This window comes from Dromiciops gliroides, chromosome 2, assembly GCF_019393635.1.
Source record: "Dromiciops gliroides isolate mDroGli1 chromosome 2, mDroGli1.pri, whole genome shotgun sequence".
In the NCBI taxonomy this organism is placed as follows: domain Eukaryota; kingdom Metazoa; phylum Chordata; class Mammalia; order Microbiotheria; family Microbiotheriidae; genus Dromiciops; species Dromiciops gliroides.
Genome location: NC_057862.1, coordinates 372,074,085 through 372,095,769, shown reverse-complemented (window position 1 = coordinate 372,095,769; position 21,685 = coordinate 372,074,085).

The window sequence follows — 21,685 nt, the reverse complement described above, 5'->3', positions numbered from 1 at the left end:
CAGACTAAGTAGTTTGCAAATGTTTTGGGCTTAATTTTAGTGACTGTCCACATAGTATCAGGGTCACTGATGCTAAGTGATAAACAGATAAGTGATGAACCTAGCAGAAAGCTGTCTAGAGCCTAGCTTCTTAAACTGTGGGGAGTCACGAAAAAATTGGCTAAAAAAAGGCCATGTATCTTATATACCTATATATCTGGGGTCATGTAAAAATTTCTTGGCCAAAAAGGGGTTGCGAGTAGAAAAAGTTTAAGAAGCCCTGGTCTAGAGGATCCTAGATTGGAAGCAGGAAGAGGTCATAGACTTTAAAAATTGTTGTTTTTCCTATTTACTCCATCCTTCTTTCAAAGAGCCATCTTTTATACACACACACACACACACACACACACACACACACACACACACACACACACACACAAATGTATATTTTTTTTTTGCCAGGCAATGAGGGTTAAGTGACTTGCCCAGGGTCACACAAGCCAGTAAAGTATCAAGTATTTGAGGCTGGATTTGAACTCCTGAATCCAGGGCTGGTGCTTTATGCACTGTGCCACCTAGCTGTCCCCAGAGCCATCTTTTTTTTTTTTTTTTTTGAGAGGCAATTAGGGGTTAAGTGACTTGCCCAGGGTCACACACCCAGTAGTGTCTGAGGCCAGCTTTGAACTCGGGTACTCCTGAATCCAGGGCCAATGCTTTATCCACTACGCCACCTAGAGCCATCTTTTATAAAGAAAAAGTTTTATGGCAAATTGAATTATGGGGGTTGAGGGGTCGGGAGAGTACATCATCTTGAATTTCTTCTTTGTAGCTAACATTGGTCCTTATAACTTGGAATATTCAAGTTTGATCTTTTCCTGTACATTGTTGTAGTCATGTGTAAATATTCCTCATAGATTCATCATTTTTAGATCTCATTTTTATAGTGCTTTAAAGTTTATAAAACAACCCTATAAAGTTGGCAATATGCATATCTGTGGATATGGAGTTAGCAAAATGAGACTCCAATCAGTTTTATCTGGCAAGGTATAACTAATCAGAACCTAGTTTTCTCAATCATAAAATGGGGATAAGGGACATCTAGGTGGCAGTGGATAAAGCATGAGCCATGGATTCAGGAGGACCTGACTTCACATTTGACTTCAGACACTTCAGACACACAGTACTAGCTGTGTGACCCTGGGCAAGTCACTTAAGCCCCATTGTCCCACAAAAAGGGGGGGATGGGGACAAGAGGAATGTACAGTGGAAGTGGGGGCTACTTGTGGAGTCTGCTCTATTAATTTTTTTAATCTGCTACTTTGCACAAATCATTGATCCTGTCGGCCTCAGTATCCTCATCTATAAATTGATTTTGACTGGATGGCTCATCCTACCACAGACTACCTTACCAAGGTAAGAAAGTGATTTGTTTAATTTCCAAGGCCTAGAGAAATAAGTGGATTTAGTGATTCTGATTTTATCCCATTGATTTCCTAGAGTAGCTGACCCTCTTTAATTTTCCAGCTTTGGAATTGGAGGTGAAGGACAGCTTGGGCAGAAATCTAGCACCAGAAGTTTGTAGCTCACCAAGTCAAAGAAACAACTTGATAACTCCCCAGAGTCAAGTAGTGGTCTTCACTTCTAAGCCCCTGGGGAGGTGCTGAGACATAACCAGGAAGTTTTTCTTGGTTTTAGCCATGGCCCCTGTCTGCCTGGGCAAGCCTGTATCCTCTCCGTGTCCCTTCCCTCCCCCATCCCCCCAATTCACACTTAGTTGCTGATGACTTAACATTTGGCTTTCCCAGGACTGTACCTTTTTAAACAACTTTCAATTGGTCTTTTTTCCTAGCCTTTGAAGACCTTTGAAGCTGTCTTGCAATAACTGACATGTGAAAAAAGGATTAAGCTCTAAGTTTGTTCTACATGAGAGAACCAGGAAGGGGTATGCTGGGGTTGCACAGGGAGGCAGGCACACTTCAGTTTTTGGGGAGGACTTAATGAAATAGGCTACCTCAAGGTAGTGAGTGACCTGAGTGAGGGCAGAGTGGAGTAGAAATGGTTATCTTTTTGGAACTCTGAGAATATGAGTTTTGCATTAGTTGTGTGGTCAAAATAGATGGGGGTTTTTGGGGGGGGACAGTGGGGGGTTAAGTGACTTGCCCAGGGTCACACAGCTAGTAAGTGTCAAGTGTCTGAGGCTGAATTTGAACTCAGGTCCTCCTGAATCCAGGGCCGGTGCTTTATCCACTGGGGCCACCTAGCTGCCCCCAAGATAGATGATATTTTGAGACTTATAATTCTCATCAGAATTAAGCAGACTAGAGAAGGATGGATTTAAGGTTGGACCTCTCTCTCTCTCTCTCTCTCTCTCTCTCTCTCTCTCTCTCTCTCTCTCTCTCTCTCTCTCTCTCCTTCCCTCCTTCTCTCTCTTCCTCTCTCTCCCTCCCCCCCCCCCCACATGCATGCATACATACACGGATACACACAATGAATTCCATTTTAAAAAAAATGTTGGGACAGCTAGGTGGAGCAGTGGATAAAGCACTGGCCCTGGATTCAGGAGTGACCCTTGGCAAGTCACTTAACAACCCTTATTACCCCACCCCAAAAAAGGAAAAACTGTAATTGGGAAAAAATTAACAAAATAAAAATTTATTAAAACAGAGATAACATTACTTTTCCCTTCTTGCTATACAAGAAACCTGCTTCCCAACCTCACTCCCCTCCCCATCTTCATCCAGTCAACCCTGATATGGTGAGGAGTGCCAATGTTCATAAGTTTCTGATTATAGAGATAGAATGCATCTTAAAATATTAAACTGCCCCCTCCAATTTTATATTTGTAGGTAGAGAAATTGAGGTCAAGAAAGATTAAGCTCAAGGCAACAGTGGCTGAGCCAGGATCTGTGAACCCAGTTCCTCTGAATGTAGTACTTGTCATTTAACTCTGTTTTCAGAAACAATAGAGGCAGAAGGGCTGGGTTTCAAATTTTGATTCGAATAACTTTTTTTTTTTGGTGAGGCAATTGGGGTTAAGTGACTTGCCTAGGGTCACACAGCTAGTAAGTATCAAGTGTCTGAGGCTGGATTTGAACTCAGGTCCTCCTGACTCCAGGGCCAGTGCTCTATCCACTGTGCCACCTAGCTGCCCCAATAACTTTTATCCTTACTGAGTGACTTTGGGATGGTAAAAGTGATTTGTCCTTTCCAAACCTCAGGTCTCTTCATTTGTAAAGTGGCAGGAATAATAATGTTTGTACCAACAAGAATTCCCTAAGGCTTCTGAGGAATGTATTTGGCTAATTACAGTTGAAAAAACACTGGCTCTGAATTCCTAAGGCAATGGTTCAGAATTCAGCCTATGTGTGAAAGTCACTTAGGGACTCAGTTTCTTGATCTGTAAAACAAAAGGCAATGAGGATAAAGCACGGGGCCCTGGATTCTGGAGGACCTGAGTTTAAATTTGACCTCAGACACTTGACACTTATGAGCTGTGTGACCCTGGGCAAGTCACTTAACCCTTATTGTTCTGCAAAAAAAAAAAGGCAGTGGGGGTGGGGAAGAGTTGTACTATATGACATTAAAGGTCCCATCTAAATGTGGGCTGGTTTTTTGGTTTGTTTTGGTTTTTGGTAATATTACTAGGAAAGCTCACCACAGGCCTCAGAGGAAAAATTTTGGAGATAATGGCAAGCAAGGTGATCTTCCTGGCCGTTTTCTAGGTGAAGAGAGAATACCTATGGGAAACTTCTGGACCTAGGGGCAGGCCTTTTATGATGTTAAGGCTATTGATAGGATCACTCTTAGGGTAGAGGTAGTGATCATAAATCTAAGGCTGGAGCAGACTTTTTTTGTTCCCTCCTTCTCCATGACTCCAAATGGGATCTTGTTGGCACTGAAAGCTGTCTTCCTGGCTCCAGGCCTGGCACTCTGCACTTTGCCATCTAGCTGCCTAGGAAGGGAATTTAGCAGGCATCTAATGCAACTTCCTTTTTCAGTGCTTGGCATATAGTAGGCATTTAATAAATGTTTATTGACTCACAAGAAAATGGGCTTAGAGAAGAGGTCACACCAGTGGTAAATGGAAAACCCTGGTTTTGAACCCAGTTCCTTTGCTTCTCCAGATGGTGTGCCATTTTAAAACTGCACCAAACTATCATTTAAAAGCCACTTCTACTGACATCCATATTGGTGCTCTTTTCCTGACCATGATGCCAGGTCAATTTGTCCAATGCTTGGACAAATCTCTTTGACTATCCTGTTTCCTCTGTAAAATGCAGGTTAAGGGATTACATGAACTCAAAGGAATCCTCCCACCTTTGACTTGTGTTTTCATGTCCCTTCTATAGGCAAGCCGCTTCTCTTTCCCTCATTGAACCCCAGCTCCTTGAGGTGAGGACTCTTTCTTTTCTTTTTTGGATGCAACTGGAGTTAAGTAACTTGCCCAGGCCCACACAGCTAGGAAGTGTCTGAGGTCACATTTGAATTCCTGACTCCAGGACTTGGGCTCTATCCTCTTCACTACTCATTGCTGCAGCTACATCTACTACTGCAGATCATTTGCATAAACAGATCTACATCTCACATAGAAAGTGCCAGGTTCTTTTGGGTGCAGGATTGCTATAAAAAAAGTTATTCCAATAGACTCTGGCATCCAATGAGAAAAGGCTAAGTCTCCTTATATGATTTCCTAAGGGAAAATGAAGGTGAAGGGTCTCCCCCTACAGATTTTCAGGACAGCAAAGGCTGGTTTAAAAAATTTAAAAGTTTAGCCTGTGCAATGTAAAAGAGGAGAGGCAGTGTCTTTGCATCAAGAGGCAGCTCTAAGAAGTTTCCTGAAAACCTGAAGAAAACTGGAACAGATCTTCAATACTGACAAAACTGCCCTATATTGGGGGAAAATGTTTCAAAGGATATATCAGCCAAGAAGAGAAGCAAGCCTCAGGTTTTAAAGCCACAAGGGACAGGGTAACCAATTTAAAAAAAAAAAAAAGAAGATTCAGACTTTCACTGGTGTGAAGAAAGGGTCAAAAAATTTTTTCTGGATTTTCCAGACTAAGGGGTGCTGTGCACCTAATGCCCCTGGATGTGGGAGAACTGTACTATGTACCCACTAATTTGTACTCTGCCTGTAAGAATAGATTAGACTCACAGGCTCTTGATGTTTTCTCCATTAAGAGCTTCCCCTCACCATCCCCCACCCAGAATTCCAAACCAATACTCCTCATCCCAATTATTCCTCCCTTCCTAAATTGTTTTCCCCATTGGAATGTAAGCCCCTTGAGGCCAGGGACTCAGTTTTGTTTATATATCCTCCACATTCCCCTTCCTTTTTCATTCATTATTCAGGAAGCTGATAGAAATCATGTCCTGGGGCTTCTCTTTCCACCTAGTTTAACCCCAGTATCCCTTTAGGGATACTGTAGGGATGTTGAAGTCCTTTTCATCTTGAATTGTGGGAGGTGAGGGCTTATAGGGTTTTTTTTTTTTTACCATATGCTAATAAGTCTACCCTAAGTGGACTAGGATACTGATTTGTAAATTAATCAACCCTAAGGAGGCACCTTGGTTGAAATGAGGGAGGGAGTAGGCTTATTAGAAAGGGTTAAAGTAGTTTTGGGGGTCTAACTAGTGTACAAATCTGCTAGATTAACAGTGTTTAACAGCTCTATTCTGTCCTTACTCCTCGAGCCAAAAGGCATGCAATGGCATCCTTTGAGTTTTTCAGGTTGGAAGATTGATTGTGCCAAACCCTAACACTTAGGGTAATAAGGAAAACTACCACAAATTTGAGGAAGCATATAAGTGATCAGAGTTGGGAAAAGAACCTTAGATCATCCGAATTCATCCCAGTTTTGCAAATGAAGAAACTGAGTTGCAGAATTGAAGTGCTCTGTCATCAGTGTGACAGTGCTTAAAACAGCTAACTTAACAATTGGCTACTGACCTTTAATCATCTTTTTGTTTTGCCTGCAGGATTTAACCCTTTCCCAGGTCAAAGGGCAGAAGGGAAAGCTGGTGTGTCTGGTAATGGTGCCCTCTGGCTTTATGATATGTGTGTAGACTTTGGTTCAGGTATGAGTGTAGGCTTTGTAAATATTTAAAGAAAGGTTTAAATGTGGGCCATCCATTATTTGGAGGGAGTAAGCTGGGTAATATAGTAGGAAGACCTTGTATCCCTTGGACTCTGGGTATCTAAGAACCAGGTCTTAAGCTTTACTTAGCTATGGTGTGGTAGATGAATTCAGTCCAGTCATCTTTCAGTTGTGTTTAACTCTTTGTGACTCCATTTGGGGTTTTCTTGGAAGAAATACTGGAGTGGTTTATTATTTCCTTCTCCAACTTATTTTACAAAGGAGGAAACTGAGGTAAACAAGGTAAATTGACTTGTCCAGGGTCACATAGCCAGTAAGTGTCTGAGGCTAGATTTGAACTTATGAGTATGAGTCTTCCTGACTTTAGTTAGGTCTGGGTTCTCTATCCACTGTGATATCTAGACTCTGATGGATGTTGGAAGCACTGTCTGTTCCTAGCTGGGTCCTGAGCTGTTCAGCCTGGTCAGTAGGTGATCACAATTGCCCTCTTTTGCTGAAAAAGTCTCACTCTGTTCTTATGTGCATTAGGCTGCTCTGGGTTTGTTTGTTTTATTATTTGGGAGTGAGTGGACGGGTTTATCTGGAGCTTGTGGGAGTCACAGCCTCTCCTCCGACATCTTGGCTCTATCCACTGTGATATCTAGCTGCTTACTTACTATGCTAGCTGGTACTGTGAAGGGCTTGGGATAGAAATACAAGTGGGAGGGATGGAAGATGATGCCTACGTTGGGGCATGATGGTGAAGTGAAGAATGTCTGGTCTGGGTCCTTTCTCAAAATGAAGGTTCTGGGGAAAAATTGACCATTTGGAGTGGTGGGCACAGGTGCAGAGGGAGAAGGCACCTGAAGCATGGTGACAAAGTGATGTGGGTGTGAGGGAGGAAGCAAACATTTATTAAGCACCTACTATATGCCAGGGACTAAGTTTTATACAAGTATTTACCCCAGTGGATCAGGAAAGCCTGCATTCAGAAGTGTCTCTGATAACCTGTCTTATGAAGGTAGACTGGTATTCTATCCAGTTTTTCAAAACATCTGAGGGACATAAGAGACCATTGAATCTAATAATTGGTAAAAAGTTATATGTGTTGTCATGCAAAACATTCTGGCTCCTTCAGCCTCTAACAAAGGTTCCACAGGTCAGCCAATAGTCACACACTGAAAAAAACACAACAGAACAAAGGAAAAAAACCCATAAAAATAGAGTAAAAAAATTAGTATGTGGGGCAGCTAGGTGGCTCAGTGGATAGAGCACCGGCCCTGGATTCAGGAGGACCTGAGTTCAAATCCAGCCTCAGACACTTTACACACTTACTAGCTGTGTGACCCGGGGCAAGTCACTTAACCCCAATTGCCACACACACACACACACACACACACACACACACACACACACACACACACACACACACAATCAGTATGCTTCAATCTGCTTTCAGACTTGCATCAGTTCTTCCTCTGGAGGTGGATAGCATTTTTCATTGAAAGTCCTTCAGAATTGTCTCGGATCATTGTATTGCTGAGAATAGATAAGTGTAGGCCAAAAAAGTTCAATCTACAAGAAAAACCATTGAGGCAGAATTCCACACCAATAACCTTTTATTAAAGGGACCCTGCCCCCTTTAATGAATAGGACCTCAGATCTTCCTATAATGTGAGATGCCTCCTTCCTCCAGGGCCTTATTTTTATAGTGCTTGCTACCTGGACAATACAGGTGAAACAGGCCAAAAATAGAATCTGATTGGTGGATAAACCTTTCCCATGACTTTCTAGGAGGGTCTATACAAAATATAGAATCCTATTGCTTGACACATTTGCAAGCAGACCTTAACGGACTTACCTTGCCTTTCCAGAAGGTCCTACCAAAATGGAGGAGCATGCTCCTGGGGTTGGGCTGATGAGGGGATCTCAAAACATCTCCATAAGTCCATAGACTGGTAGAAAGACAGGCCTCGGTCTGCCCACCAGGGTCACTCATTGGTCAAATGCTCATAGCCATCTCATGTTGTTGGGCAAGAAGGAGATGGTGGTTGTTGTTTGTCCTTAGGAGGAGACATCAGGAGGTGATGTCAAGACTTGCAGTAAATTGAATTTAAGCGAGGGAGGACTGTGCAAAGTCACCAATCTTACTCTCTCCTCTAGAGCCATTTGGGTTCAGTGGACTGAACATAAATCAGTGGAGATATACATCAGAGCCATTTGGGTCCAGTGGACTGGATATGCAATTGGAGATGACCCTGGATGTTTAAGGCAGTTGGGGTTAAGTGACTTGCCCAGGGTCACATAGTAAGTGTCTGAGGTGGGATTTGAACTCTGATCCTCCCAACTTCAGGGCTAGTGTTTTATCCACTGTGCCACCTAGCTGCCCCCAAGCAAGAAGGGAATAATAAAGGGTAGAGGACCAATGGAATGGCCCATGTAATTTAGGCACATCTGTTAGGCTGGGCTTAGTCCTGTGTTCAGCAAGAAAGGGTGATGGTCTTCTAGTTGGGTTCATATGATTAGGCAAGTAAAGTTCTTAGTAAGTGACCTTCTGATTATGCAATATACAGCCTTTCATAAGAGGTTTGAAGCTTTTTATAAGAGTCTGGTGTCCTTTTGTAAGAGAATCTATCCTATTTGATTATTCCTAATTAGTTGATAACATTAAACTCATCAATGTATATTTAAATTGATTAATTACACGTATAGTAATAGAAGGTATATTGATATTGACAATTACTACCAATCACCACCCCTACAAAATCACTAACTGATTACTACTAATTGGGGTAAAATAGGGGCCCAATCATCTATTTCATTTCCCCACTTTGATCCCAGAAAGACCTGTCTTCCTGTCTTCTAAGCGCCTTGCTGGGTGCTTAGAGGGAAGTCTTCTGTGGATGATGCAAAATCAGAGAGGCAGTCCCCTACTGAGGTGCAAGGATGACATTGGAGAAGAGAGGGGAAAGGCACAACTTATACTGATTATGTTCCAGTAATTAGGCAATAGCTATACCCAATGGTGAGGTATAAAAACTGCCTGATCTAAATGCTCAGGGGTGCTGAATCATAAGAACCAGATACTTCTTAGTGAAGCATGCCTGACAGGGTATGCATATGGGGGACCATAAGGCACTTGTTCTAAAGCAAAAGTGCATGGATTACCTGCTCTGCATATCAGCTCAGATCTTTTGAGTCTAATGAAGATGACTTGGGCAGTTTTGACAAACCATCACATCATTGTGTTGATGAAAAGCAAAACTTCTGCAAGGTACACACACAGGCCTAAGCTGCTATAGCAGTGGGATCCAAGGAAAATATGGGATTGAATGAGCCCCATGGACAAAAGCTCTGTCACATGGTTCTAGTGGTGGGGAGAAGGTTGAAGTGGGTGACTGGAAAAAAGGATTCACAGAAAATCCAGGAGGAGGTAGATCAGGAACCACTTATGGAAGGAGGTGAAGAAGCTTCAGGTACAGTGCTTACAGGAGCAGCAGGCGAGGTGTGTGACGATGATGGCTGAGGATCAGAGCCAAGGGTTTTCAGTAGAAGTTCATGAGGCTATGAGTAAGATGAAAGTTACCCACACCTATAAAGGCAGAAGTGATTCCTTTATGTCTAAAGGAGTCTTATTAGAGCAATGAATCCATGAGTCCTTTTCTCATATCTTTTTTTTTTAATATTTGAGCACATTTAAGCTTTATTTAATACTTTATTTTTTTTTTTTTTTGGTAAGACAATTGGGGTTAAGTGACTTGCCCAGGGTCACACAGCTAGTAAGTGTGTAAAGTGTCTGAGGCTGGATTTGAACTCAGGTCCTCCTGAATCCAGGGCCGGTGCACTATCCACTGCACCACCTAGCTGCCCCGTCATAACTGTTGGACTGGTCAGTGGGACTTGAAATGATCCCTCCCAGGCAGGGTTCAGTTCCAGTGGTCTAGTGAAAATTTTGAATGTAGATGTGGTCTCCGCGTTGGTAGCTGTGGATACAGAAGTCTAGAGGTCCAGTTTGTACCACAACTCCTATTTGTTCCTGAATGTAGGAAGCAACAGAAGCATCTCCTCCAAGCAGTGATGTATATACTCTGCAGAAAAAGGTTTTGATTTTATAGGAAGATGTCGGAAAAGCATTTCATTTTTTTTTTAGGGCAATGAGGGTTAAGTGACTTGCCCAGGGTCACACAGCTAGTGTGTGTCAAGTGTCTGAGGCCGGATTTGAACTCAGGTCCTCCTGAATCCAGGGTCGGTGCTTTATCCACTGCGCCATCTAGCTGCCTCCCTGAAAAGCATTTCATAAGGAGATATGACATTCCCCCTTTTGGTCCACTTCTGAGATAATATAGAGTCAAAGGGAGAAGATCAGGCCATTTCAGATGGGTTTCAGAACATAGTTTACCAATAAGGGTTTTGAACTCCTTGTTCATGTGCTTCACCTGGCCAGAACTTTGTGGGGTTCTTAATAGGAAGGGAGAAACTTGAAATTCCAATATTAGAATATACTTGAGAAAGGTAAAGTGAGATCTCTCCCAGTCAATGCTTGCAGGTAGACCATACCTGGGTATGATCTCTTTTATCAGCATTTTGGTTACAAAAGCAGCAGTGGCTTTAGAGTCAGGGAAAGCTTCAATCCATTGAGTTAATTGATCAATCACAACTAGACTGTTTAAGATGCCCTGCCTTAGACACTTTTATAAAATTAGTTTGCAAATGTTCAAAAGCAGTATAGTCAAGGGGGCAGACACTAAAAGCTGTGGTCTTGAAAGCATGTTGATTAAAGTCTAAATAGGTGGGGCAATTTGAAACAACTGAGGTGATCCCGGGAGCAACCCACCCTAGTCTAATAGAATCAGTTATTCCCTGTGTCCCATGTCCCCCAGAATGAACTGAAAGACATACTTGATGAGAAAAACTCCGAGGAAGGAGTGGTTTACCTTCAGGAGTAACCCAGATCCTAGAGACCTGTTTCAGATTGTACTATTGCTTCCATTTTTTGACTTCAGTATCATTGTAGGGGAGATGATAACCTTGGGTGTCATCAAAATTGATAGCGGGGGCTTCTCTGGAGGTGTTGAAGAATCTTGAAGGTGAAGAATGAAAGAAGGGCCTTCCAAGCTGTAGACTTAACAGCTGCATCGGCTCGGGCATTTTCAAGGGAAAGAGGATTCAGATCCATTAGTGTGAGCTGAACAGTGCATAATGGTCAGGGCTTTGGACAGTTTTATGGCAGAGAGGTCTTTAAGTCAGAATTGGCAATAATTTTACCAGAGGAAGTAAAAAAAATCCTTGTAACCATAATATCACAATTGCATGACACATTCCAGAAGTATCATGAGAATTAGTATATATGGTGACATCCTTATCAGTGGAAAGGTGACAGGCCTGAGTAAGAGCAATCAGCTGAGCAGCTTGAGTACTGAGGTGAGGGGAGTGAAATTGCCTGAATTACACTGTGATCTGAGACTACTCCTTTGTGAGGCTCACCATCCTTCATAAAGGAGGAGCCATCAATATAGAAAATCAAGTCTGGATCATCTGAGGGGACATTAGTAAGATTACAACGAGGCTTCTCAGATCAGCAACAGAGGCACAGTCTTGTAGGGGCTCTCCTGAGATGGGCAGATCAGGGAGAAGGGTTGCAGGGTTGAGGATGGAACACCTCTTAATGGTGATATTCCCCTTTCTAGTAAAGTCACTTCATATTTAGCAAGTCTTTGATCAGGAAAGGCCTGAATATGGTGACACAACAGCAAAGCCTCAACTTCATGAGTGCACTGAATGGCTAATGAATTTCCTAATACAAGGTCAGAAGCTTTCTCTACTAGGGAGGAGGTGCTGCTATAGCACACTGTTAGGGTAGAGCACCTGAATCAGCTACATTATCCAGATGAGCCAAATAATAATAGGCCACAGGGTGGATTGTGGGTCCCAGGATTTGTGTGAGAACACCAGAAGCCGCCCCACTTTGTTCATGCACAAAAAAAGTGAAAGGTTTCCCATAGTCAGGGAGTCCTAGCCCAGGAGCAGACATCAGTGCTCTCTTCAGCTTTTTGAGGGTAGTGAGATGCTCAGGCTCAGGGTTTTGTTCTTTGTTTAGAGCAACAAGAGGTCTAGTCATTTCACTTAAGGATGGAATCCACAGCTGGCAATATCCTGCAGCTCCCAAAATAGCACATACCTGTTTCTTTGTCTTAGGAACTGACAGCTGTTGAATTGCTTGTATGCATTTCTATGAAATAGAACATGTTTCAACTGATATAAAACAAAGCCAAGATACTCTACCTGAGGCTTGCACCACCTTTGATTTAGAGCCTGTGTTCATGATAGCGAGCTGGAGGAGGAGATGGTGACTCTCCCTCTGGTAGATGTTGGTAGTAGGTGAGGCTAGTAGTAGGAGGTCATCAATGTATTGGACCAAAACTGAATCTGTGAAGACAACAGAGGCTAAATCTTGCTATAAGATTTGAGAGAATAAAGTAGGAGACTCAATGAAGCCTTGAGGCATTCGAGTCCATGTCCACTGCTGAGTATTCCAGGTAAATGCAAACAGGTGTCTGGATTCAGGACTTATGGGGATACTAAAAAATATGGCATAGAGCTCTATAGCCATAAAACAGTGTTAAGGGCTAAAATTCTAGCTAAACTGTCTAAAATATCTAATGAGTGGTCGCCAATAAATTATAAGCTTTAGCAAGAGTTAAACTTTTAAGCATTTATTAAGGAGAATAAGAATTTGGTAAAGAGAGAGAAAAAGGCCTAGATTCCTATCTATTAAAGGGAGAGCACATTTCTAGCTCCGCTCTCCACCAGAGTCCAGAGGAAAGAGCCTGAGCGCCAGTCTCTTCCTTCCTCCTCCCACTAGTCTGCATCACTTCCTGATGCCTGGTCTTGCCCTCAAAGACCTTCGCTTCATGGGCAGAACTCTTCTACAGTAAGTATCCAGCAGGTGGCGTCATTCCAATCGTTACAACAGGAAGTATCATGAGGAATGGAGGAAACAGTGGTGGTGGGGTTAGGTACCAGAGCATGTTTTGGTAAGACATGCATTGATAGCATGTAAATCTTGCAGAAAATGGTAAACGGGTTTCCTGTCAGGATCTGGTGTAGGTTTCCTAAGAGGTATGTGTATTACAGGGAGAACTGCATGGGATCATAATTGCCTGTTCTATTAATGAAGGGGTCCACTGTCATCTCTTGTGGGGACAGTTGGGGCACCTGCTGTGGAATTCCCTCTCTTCCCACTATCTTTATAGGTTGAGTAATGCTGCAAGCAGAGTTCGGGGTTTTTTAGTTAAGATGATATGAGCAGCTAGATGGCGCAGTGGATAAAGCAATGGCCCTGGATTCAGGAGGACCTGAGTTCAAATCCAGACTCAGACACTTGACACTTAACTAGCTGTGTGACCCTGGGCAAGTCACTTAAACCTCATTGCCCTGCAAAAACAAAAAACAAAACAAAACAAGATGATATGAGCAGCTAGTCTCAATAAGGCATATGGGGTGCCTACAACTTTAGGACTAATGCTAATTTCTCCATTTAGGGGAGAGGATAATGCAGGGATAACAAGGGTAAGAATGTCAGAAATATAAATACTATCCCCTGCCTCTCCCTCCTGTGTGAAAATCCCCTTGTTATTCAGACCTTTCATTTTGTTCCTGGATTCTCCTAGGCCCATTATTTCCTTCCATTTGAGTCAAGGGCTGTCTAAATCTACTTTCTCTTTGTAGGTCATAATTCTGTCTTTTATCACACAGTCCTGGGTAAAGTGCCCTCTCTTCCCACAATAATTACAATCTTTATTGGCACATTGAATTAATGAAGGCTGGTAAGAGGCTGTTGGATGGTCAGGAGCTTGGATAGGTGCAAGATCTAGGCCGAGTTTTTTTTTTTTAACCTTTCTCCTGTGTCTCTCCCTAGTTTTCTCGCCCTCATAGACATATTACACTATCCCCTTAAATTCCTCTATGGTTTTCTCACGCCTGCTTGGACAGTATTTAAGAAAGTAGTCCTTGGGACAGCTAGGTGGCGCAGTAGATAGAGCACTGGCCCTGGAGTCAGGAGTACCTGAGTTCAAATCCAGCCTCAGACACTTGACACTTACTAGCTGTGTGACCCTGGGCAAGTCACTTAACCCCCATTGCCTCACCAAAAAAACAACAAGAACAACAAAAAAAGAAAGTAGTCCTCAATCTTAGCAATGACTGATTAACAAAAATTGCATTAATAATTCTTTCATTCCATAGATTCAAGGGATCTAACCAGGCGAAACACTTTTCACTCTTACACAGTCTCATAAATCTACATGGGGTTTTCACCTTCCTGTATAGTGTCTTGAAGTTCACTAAAATTATTTGATCACTTGGGGAAAAGTTTTATGCCCCTATGTAAGGTATCACTAGACTGTTGTAACTGAACAAACTGCGGGTAGGGTTAAGTTATTGGAGATTGTTCAGTGAAATCTCATAACTTTCTTTTTTCTTTTTTTTCTCCCATAACTTTCTAAGGGTAAAGTAGTCAAAGATACCATGCTTTGGCCAACACATTCCCCTGAATTCTGTGTTTTCTTGAGCCAGATTTTATACAATTTGATGACTGTTCTTTGCCATCCTCTGATGGACCAGGAGTCCAGCCCTGTCCCAGGCTATCAAACATTTGCTCAGTGGGGATTCTACAGGAATACTTAATGTCTGACCCCATCTTTCATGTGGGTGTCCTCACCCAGGAGTAGGAATTCTCAGAGGAACTTCTCCTAAGAGAATTGGACTAAATTCCCAAGGTACAGCTTCCCTGAATCCTTCTGAGAAGTTCCCCCCTTAAAACAACTACAAAATTATTTATAAATAGCCTGAGATCATTCTTACCTGGGTCATTTTCTATAGCTGACACTCAAATATTCAGATATCAGTTCTGGCAAATTCTCCATTTCCCCTCCCCCCCAATTTTAATTTCAGGGCTTAACCTCTAGGATCCTAAGACCAGTCAATTAAGATCCCAAGGTCCTTGCTGAGTGACTAGCAGAATTTATACCAGTAAACTTGCCTATAGGATATCCTTTCTTCAGCATGTGCCAGGCCAAAGACCAAGCAATTTCTTTATATCCTCAGAGAAGCCTTATTTCCTAACTGAAGGAGAGCTTTCTAAGGGAGCATTTGCTCTCAGATTGGTCACTCTGCAAGAAAAACCACTGAGGCAGAACTTCAAGCCAATAACCATTCATTAAAAGGACCTGGTTCCCTTTATTTATTATTTTTTTGCAGGGTAATGAGGGTTAAGTGACTTGCCCAGGGTCACACAGCTAGTAAATGTTAAGTGTCCGAGGCTGGATTTGAACTCAGATCCTCCTAAATCTAGGACTGGTGCTTTATCTACTGTGCCACCTAGCTGCACCTCCCTACTTCCCTGGGCTGCCTTTAATGAATTAGGATCTCAGACTCAGATTTGAGATACCTCCTTCCTACCTCCAAGGCCTTTTTTTTTTTAAATAGTGAGGCAATTGGGGTTAAGTGACTTGCCCAGGGTCACGCAGGTAGTAAATGTTAAGTGTCTGATGCCGGATTTGAACTCAGATACTCTTGACTCCAGGGCCAGTGCTCTATCCACTGCGCCACCTAGCTGCCCCTTGTTAAGATGTTTTTAAAAGTTTTGTCAAAGATGGATAGGAGATGGATGAGTGTACCAAAGCAGGAAGAACCAATTAAGCAGTTGTAATAATCTTCCATAGAAGAAGGACCATGACATAGCAGTCTTGGCAACTGATTGGATGAGCATAAAGGAAAGGAATGGGTCTTTGATACTGGAATTCTAGATGGTGATGGGGCCCTAACAGAAAGGGGGAAGTTGGGGAGGACTGGATTGAGAAGAGATTTCTCAATACATAGCTGTAGAGACTTTCAGTTCAAGAATTTATAGGTTGAGGTACCTTGATGTCGGAGGCAGGGGATATAATTGAATGACAGTTTTATGTAATTTTCCTCTCTCCCTAATTATTTTGTATTAAAATTTTTTTTTAAGTGAGGCAGTTGGGTTAAGTGACTTGCCCAAGGTCACACAGCTAGTAAGTGTTAAGTGTCTGAGGCCAAATTTGAACTCGGGTACCCCTGACTCCAGGGCCGGTGCTCTATCCACTGTGCCACCTAGCTGCCCCAATTATTTTGTATTTTGTTGGTGTTCTGTATATATATATATATATACATATATATATATATATATATACATATATATATATATATATATATATATATATATATGGAGGTTGCTAAGTGGTGCAGTGAATAGAGAGATGGACCTAGAGTGAGGGAGACCCCTCAGACCCTGGAGAATTCATTTAAACTCTGACTCAGTTCACATCTGTGAAATGGGAATGATAATAATAGCTCCTACCTCCCAGGGCTGTTATGAGGATCAAATGAAATGAATATTTGTAAAGTGCTTTGTAAGTCTTAAAGTGTAATAAAAATGCTAGCTATTAGGCATCATCGTATATGTAAGTTCTCCCTGTAGAAAGTAAATAAATTTGGGGGGGGGGCGTGGCAATGGGGGTTAAGTGACTTGCCCAGGGTCACACAGCTAGTAAATGTCAAGTGTCTGAGGCCAGATTTGAACTCAGGTACCCCTGAATCCAGGGCCAGTGCCTTATCCACTGTGCCACTTAGCTGCCCTGAAAGTAAGTAAAATTGAACAAAGATTGCTTCTTTTTTTGTCTTCCCTCTTTTTTTTAGTAGGGAAATTCAGACATAGTAGGCAGTGAAAATGCTTATTAGTGATTGAAAATGGAAAGACTACTGGATTTGGGGTTAGGAATCCTAGATTTTAATCTCAGTTCTGATGCATCATGGGCTAATCTGAGTCTTAAATGATTGTGAGAATCTTTCAAATATTTCGGATATATCAGTTCCATGATTTAATTGCGTTTATGTGTGTGAGCTTCTTAAACCAATGTAGGCTGTAGTTCAATCTTGCTTAATTACTTACTATGTCCTGCAAATCCTCCCCGAGACATCACCATCCACTTGACTTTTTTTTAGTACTAGCCACCCCTCTCCCATCACTCCATCATCCTTATCCCTTAGTCTTGCTATATACATTCTCTCTTTCCCTACAAATAACAAGACAGCCTTTCCCCCAGCTCCCTTTTAACTTTAGAATTGTAGCTGTAAGGGATCATTTGATCTGAATCATTTTTACTGTAGAGAACTGAAATAGCTTGTTCACCCTTGCTATGCAAGCTAGTAATAGACAGAATGGAATGAATGGAAAAAAAATGGAAAAAAAAGATTTCATTGGGTACTTTCTATGTTCTAGAGATAGTGCTAAGCCCCGAGGATACAAATACTAATAAATACAAATAAATTTGCCCTGGAGTTTTCTTTCCAATAGGTGGTAGGTAGTCTGAGAGGCATAGTTTGCTCTCAGAAATCACCACCATAGTAAGTGGAGTCACTTTATTGGCATCCCCACTCCTGTAGGAGTGATTTGATCTATGGCTTCAAAGGTGGAAGGTGAGAGGTGGTCTTGTGATCCAGACAGTATAGCAGGAAGAAGGACCAAGGCTATGTGACTTACCAGTCAGGACCCCAGGGTGGCATTTGTGGAACTGTTGTGGAAGGGTCAAGCCCCCCAGGGGGAATGGTGGTAAACTAAGCTGTATTGAGGCTGCTGGAAGTCCCATGGGAGAGTTGGTATAGTGGGGGAGGTGGCAAATGTGGTGTCCTGTCTTCCTTTAGACTATACAACTACTTCTATACTTAACTGCTTCAACCTATTTAAGGGGCCTAGTAGGAAGGGGAAGGGAGGACAGGGGATAGAAAGGGACAGGGGGGAGGGATGCTCAGCTCACTTTTTGGTTTTGTTTTTAGTGAGGCAATTGGGGTTAAGTGACTTGCCCAGGGTCACACAGCTAGTACATGTTAAGTGTCTGAGGCTGGATTTGAACTCAGATACTCCTGACTCCAGGGCCGGTGCTCTATCCACTGCACCACCTAGCTGCCCCTGCATTTTCGTATTACATGATTTCATGAATCCCCTTTTGGAAATCTCAGCCCAAATGATTTAGCCATGGTCACCTAGCTCTTTTTTTTAAATGTTTTATTGAACAGTTAACAACAAACACAAATACAATTTTTTTTTGCGGGGCAATGAGGGTTAAGTGACTTTCCCTGGGTCACACAGCTAGTTAGTATCAAGTGTCTGAGGCCAGATTTGAACTCAGGTCCTCCTGAATCCAAGGCCAGTGCTCTATCCACTTCGCCACCTAGCTGCCCTCCACCTAGCTCTTTTGAAGGAATTTGGAGGGATGGAGAGGAGAACTCAGGGAAGTCACTGCTTTTCTTTTTTTTTTTCCTTTTTTTTCCTCGCTTGGTTCATGATGCTATGAAAATCTAATTTATTATGGTGGAAATAGTACTGGATTTGGAGTTGTGACTTGGGTCAAAATCCTATGATTTTAGACATCACTTCCCCCTTCCAAGGTTTAGCTTTCTTATCTCTGAATGAGAGAGTGAAAGATTTATTCTAGTTAAGCTAGGAACCTAACAAAGAGAGGTCACATGCTTCCCTTATGTATAAGAGGCTGCCTTCAAGGAGCTTAAGTACTTTTCATTCCAAAGTTCCAGGCAGACCTAGTTGAAGTCATTAGCTTTTTCCTATCTCCCTTGGAGCACATTCACATTGCACTTATGGGAGCCTTTTATGTAAATCTGGCACAATACATCATTTTTCCTATTTTCCCTTCCTTGAGTCAAGCAAAAGTGATAAATTTTATCTACGTGTTATCAATGGCCACAATGTTACCCTTTCATAATATTGCCTTCACTCGATGAGGGACTTGATTTGTTCCACTTAGAGCCAGGAAAGGCAGAACTAATGGGTGGAAGTTAATTACAAAAGGAAAATCTTAGGTTTAGACTAGAGGTGGGGGACAGGTCCTTTGTGGGTTCAACATAAGAGTTCTGTGCACTTGATGTGGTGGGATAGTTTGGCCAACTACTAATTCATTTGGTTACCTTATTTTCCCCTACCTTGGGATGTGTTCATTTAATGGGCACAAGCAGAGTGGTGTGCTTTCTATGGATTTACAAACATTGTGTTGGAGTAGACATTGTAGTATGGGGAAAAGAGCACTGACCTTATCTTCAAGACATCCTGGAGTCCTGGTTCTTGTTTGTTGTACTATGTCCTTTGGGTCAGTTACTTAACCTGAGGCTTGTATAATATTTACCCTCCCTACTGGTATTTGGGGGTGGGGAGAGGGGAGAAGGGAACAGTTTAAGCTAACTTATTTGGAAATGGGAATTATTCTCCCTGTTGTCTTCTAGAGGCAGCACTTTATAGTGGAAAGGATGCTATACTTAACTAGCTGTGGCCTTGGACAAGCTCTGAACCTGCTTGCTTATCTGTCAAAAGGGCATAATAATATTTGCACTGTCCATTTCATAGGATCATGAACAAAGTAGTTCACAGAAACCTTAAATAGTCCAAGAGGAGCTGGTCTGTTTTTGGAGATGATGTTTCTTGGTGTCTTCTACAATCCCTGCTGTAATAAGACTCATCCTTTCTTCTCAATGTCCATCTCACATTCTTCACACTCTTATTTTCTGGTCCTCTTTGGAAGTCTGGCCTTAGCAGATGCTGCCTTGGCCTGTAGGAAGAGTCGACATGGTTCTTTGCTACTACTACTTCCTGAAGTTTCCTCATTTGCAAAATGGGGATGTTGACTCTTCAGACTTGACCTGAAAGTGTTATTGTAATCATGCCATGCTATAAACCTTACATGGCTGAGACTGCTTTAGCAGTTGTTCCATAGAACTAGGTACTTCCCTCCCTCCTAGATTCCTAGCAAGGACATCCTTAATAACCCCTAGGGCCAGTAGCAAGAATTCTGCACATTTCATTCTCTGGGAGCAAAGAACAAAGCCTTTCTTTCCCTTTCCTCTTGGCTGCTTCCTTCTGAAGAGATAAAGTGGGCTGCTTCTGGGCATCAGGTTGAGAAAGTTATGGATTGTCAGTTAAGAGACTTGGTTGCTATTCCAGGACACAATCTTTCCCCCACCCCCCTTACCCCCAAAATCACCTGGGACCTTGGAGGACTCACAAAGTAACAGAATCTTCACTCTGAGTTGGGACCTTGGGCCAAGTATATTGGACCAAAAATCACTTTTATTAACAGGCCAGCCAAGTTGTCAGCCAGCCTCTGTTTCAATGAGGACTTTCAGTGAAGGAGAGAAATCCTATATACTTAGCAAGGTAGCCTATTTTTTCCACTTTGGGATAATTTTTGGTTTTTTGCGTTTTTTTTTGGTGAGGCAATTGGGGTTAAATGACTTGCCCAGGGTCACACAGCTAGTAAGTGTTAAGGGTCTGAGGCTGGATTTGAACTCAGGTACTCCTGATTCCAGGGCCGGTGCTCTTTCCACTGCACCACCTAGCTGCCCCCGGGATAATTTTAATAATTAGGAATGTTGTCATTAGAGTAAACCTAAGGTTTTCCTTTTGTAACTTGCACCCGTTACTTCTGTCTTCCCTGGGTCTAAGTGGAACAAATCCACTTCCTCATCCATATGTGGGCCCAGGTGAGAAAGGATAACATGAAGTGGTCATAGTGCATATCACTTGCTAGAAACTCAGAACATAGGGATATTGAGAACGTAGGTGATATAGGCACATCTGAGCTGAGGATTGGGAGGACATGAGGAGAAATACAAGTGGGGTGAAGGGATCCAGAAGGGTAGAGGATAGCCTATATATAGTTAACAGGATCAAGATTGCTAAGAGAAATTAAGTCAGAGCAGGAGTAATTGGGAGAATAACAGTGTACTTGGAGAAGTATGCTCTGTAAATTTCAGCTATCTAAGATTTACAAAGTGCTTTATGCTATTTCTTCCTTTTCTCTTTTCTAATTTTCTATATTTTTAATTAACAAGCATTTTCTCTCTCCATATCACCTCCTTACCCTGCCCCTTTTCCCATTCTAATAGATGAGAGCAAAACAAATTTTTCACTTTGTTTATTTCCCAAAATATGACTTGCTTGAGTGCATCACTTCTCAGGAGGGGTGGGTAAGAGAGCATACCTCATTGTTAGTTCTCTGGAATTTGTGGTTGGATACTGTATTAATCAAGAGTTCCTAAGGATTTCAAAATTGTCTGCACAATTATTCATCATTCCATCGTTAAAACAGTCCTGTGAAACTGAGTACAGGATTATTTGTCCCCGTTTTATAAATGAGGAAACAGCTTTGGAGGTTAAATAACTCTTTCCCAGGAAGTAATAATTATGTTAGGCAATCTGGTCTACCCTGGATTTTGAAGCTATATTGTGCTTTGGACAAGCAAGGCTGAGTTGTGTTGATAAGGACCCCGTGAGGGGTATAGACTGAGTCAGAGCTGTGGGTTCAGAGAACACCACCCATTTCTTCCTTTTTCTTTTCTTCTTTTTGCTGGGCAATGAGGGACTTGCCCAGGGTCACACAGCTAGTGTCAAGCGTCTGAGGCTGGATTTGAACTCTGGTCCTCCTGAATCCAGGGCTGGTGCTTTATCCACTGTGCCACCTATCTGCCCCCCACCACCCATTTTTTAGGCACTGAAGCTATCCCTTACAAGATGGAGTATGATTTGACTGTGGGAGTATGTTGAC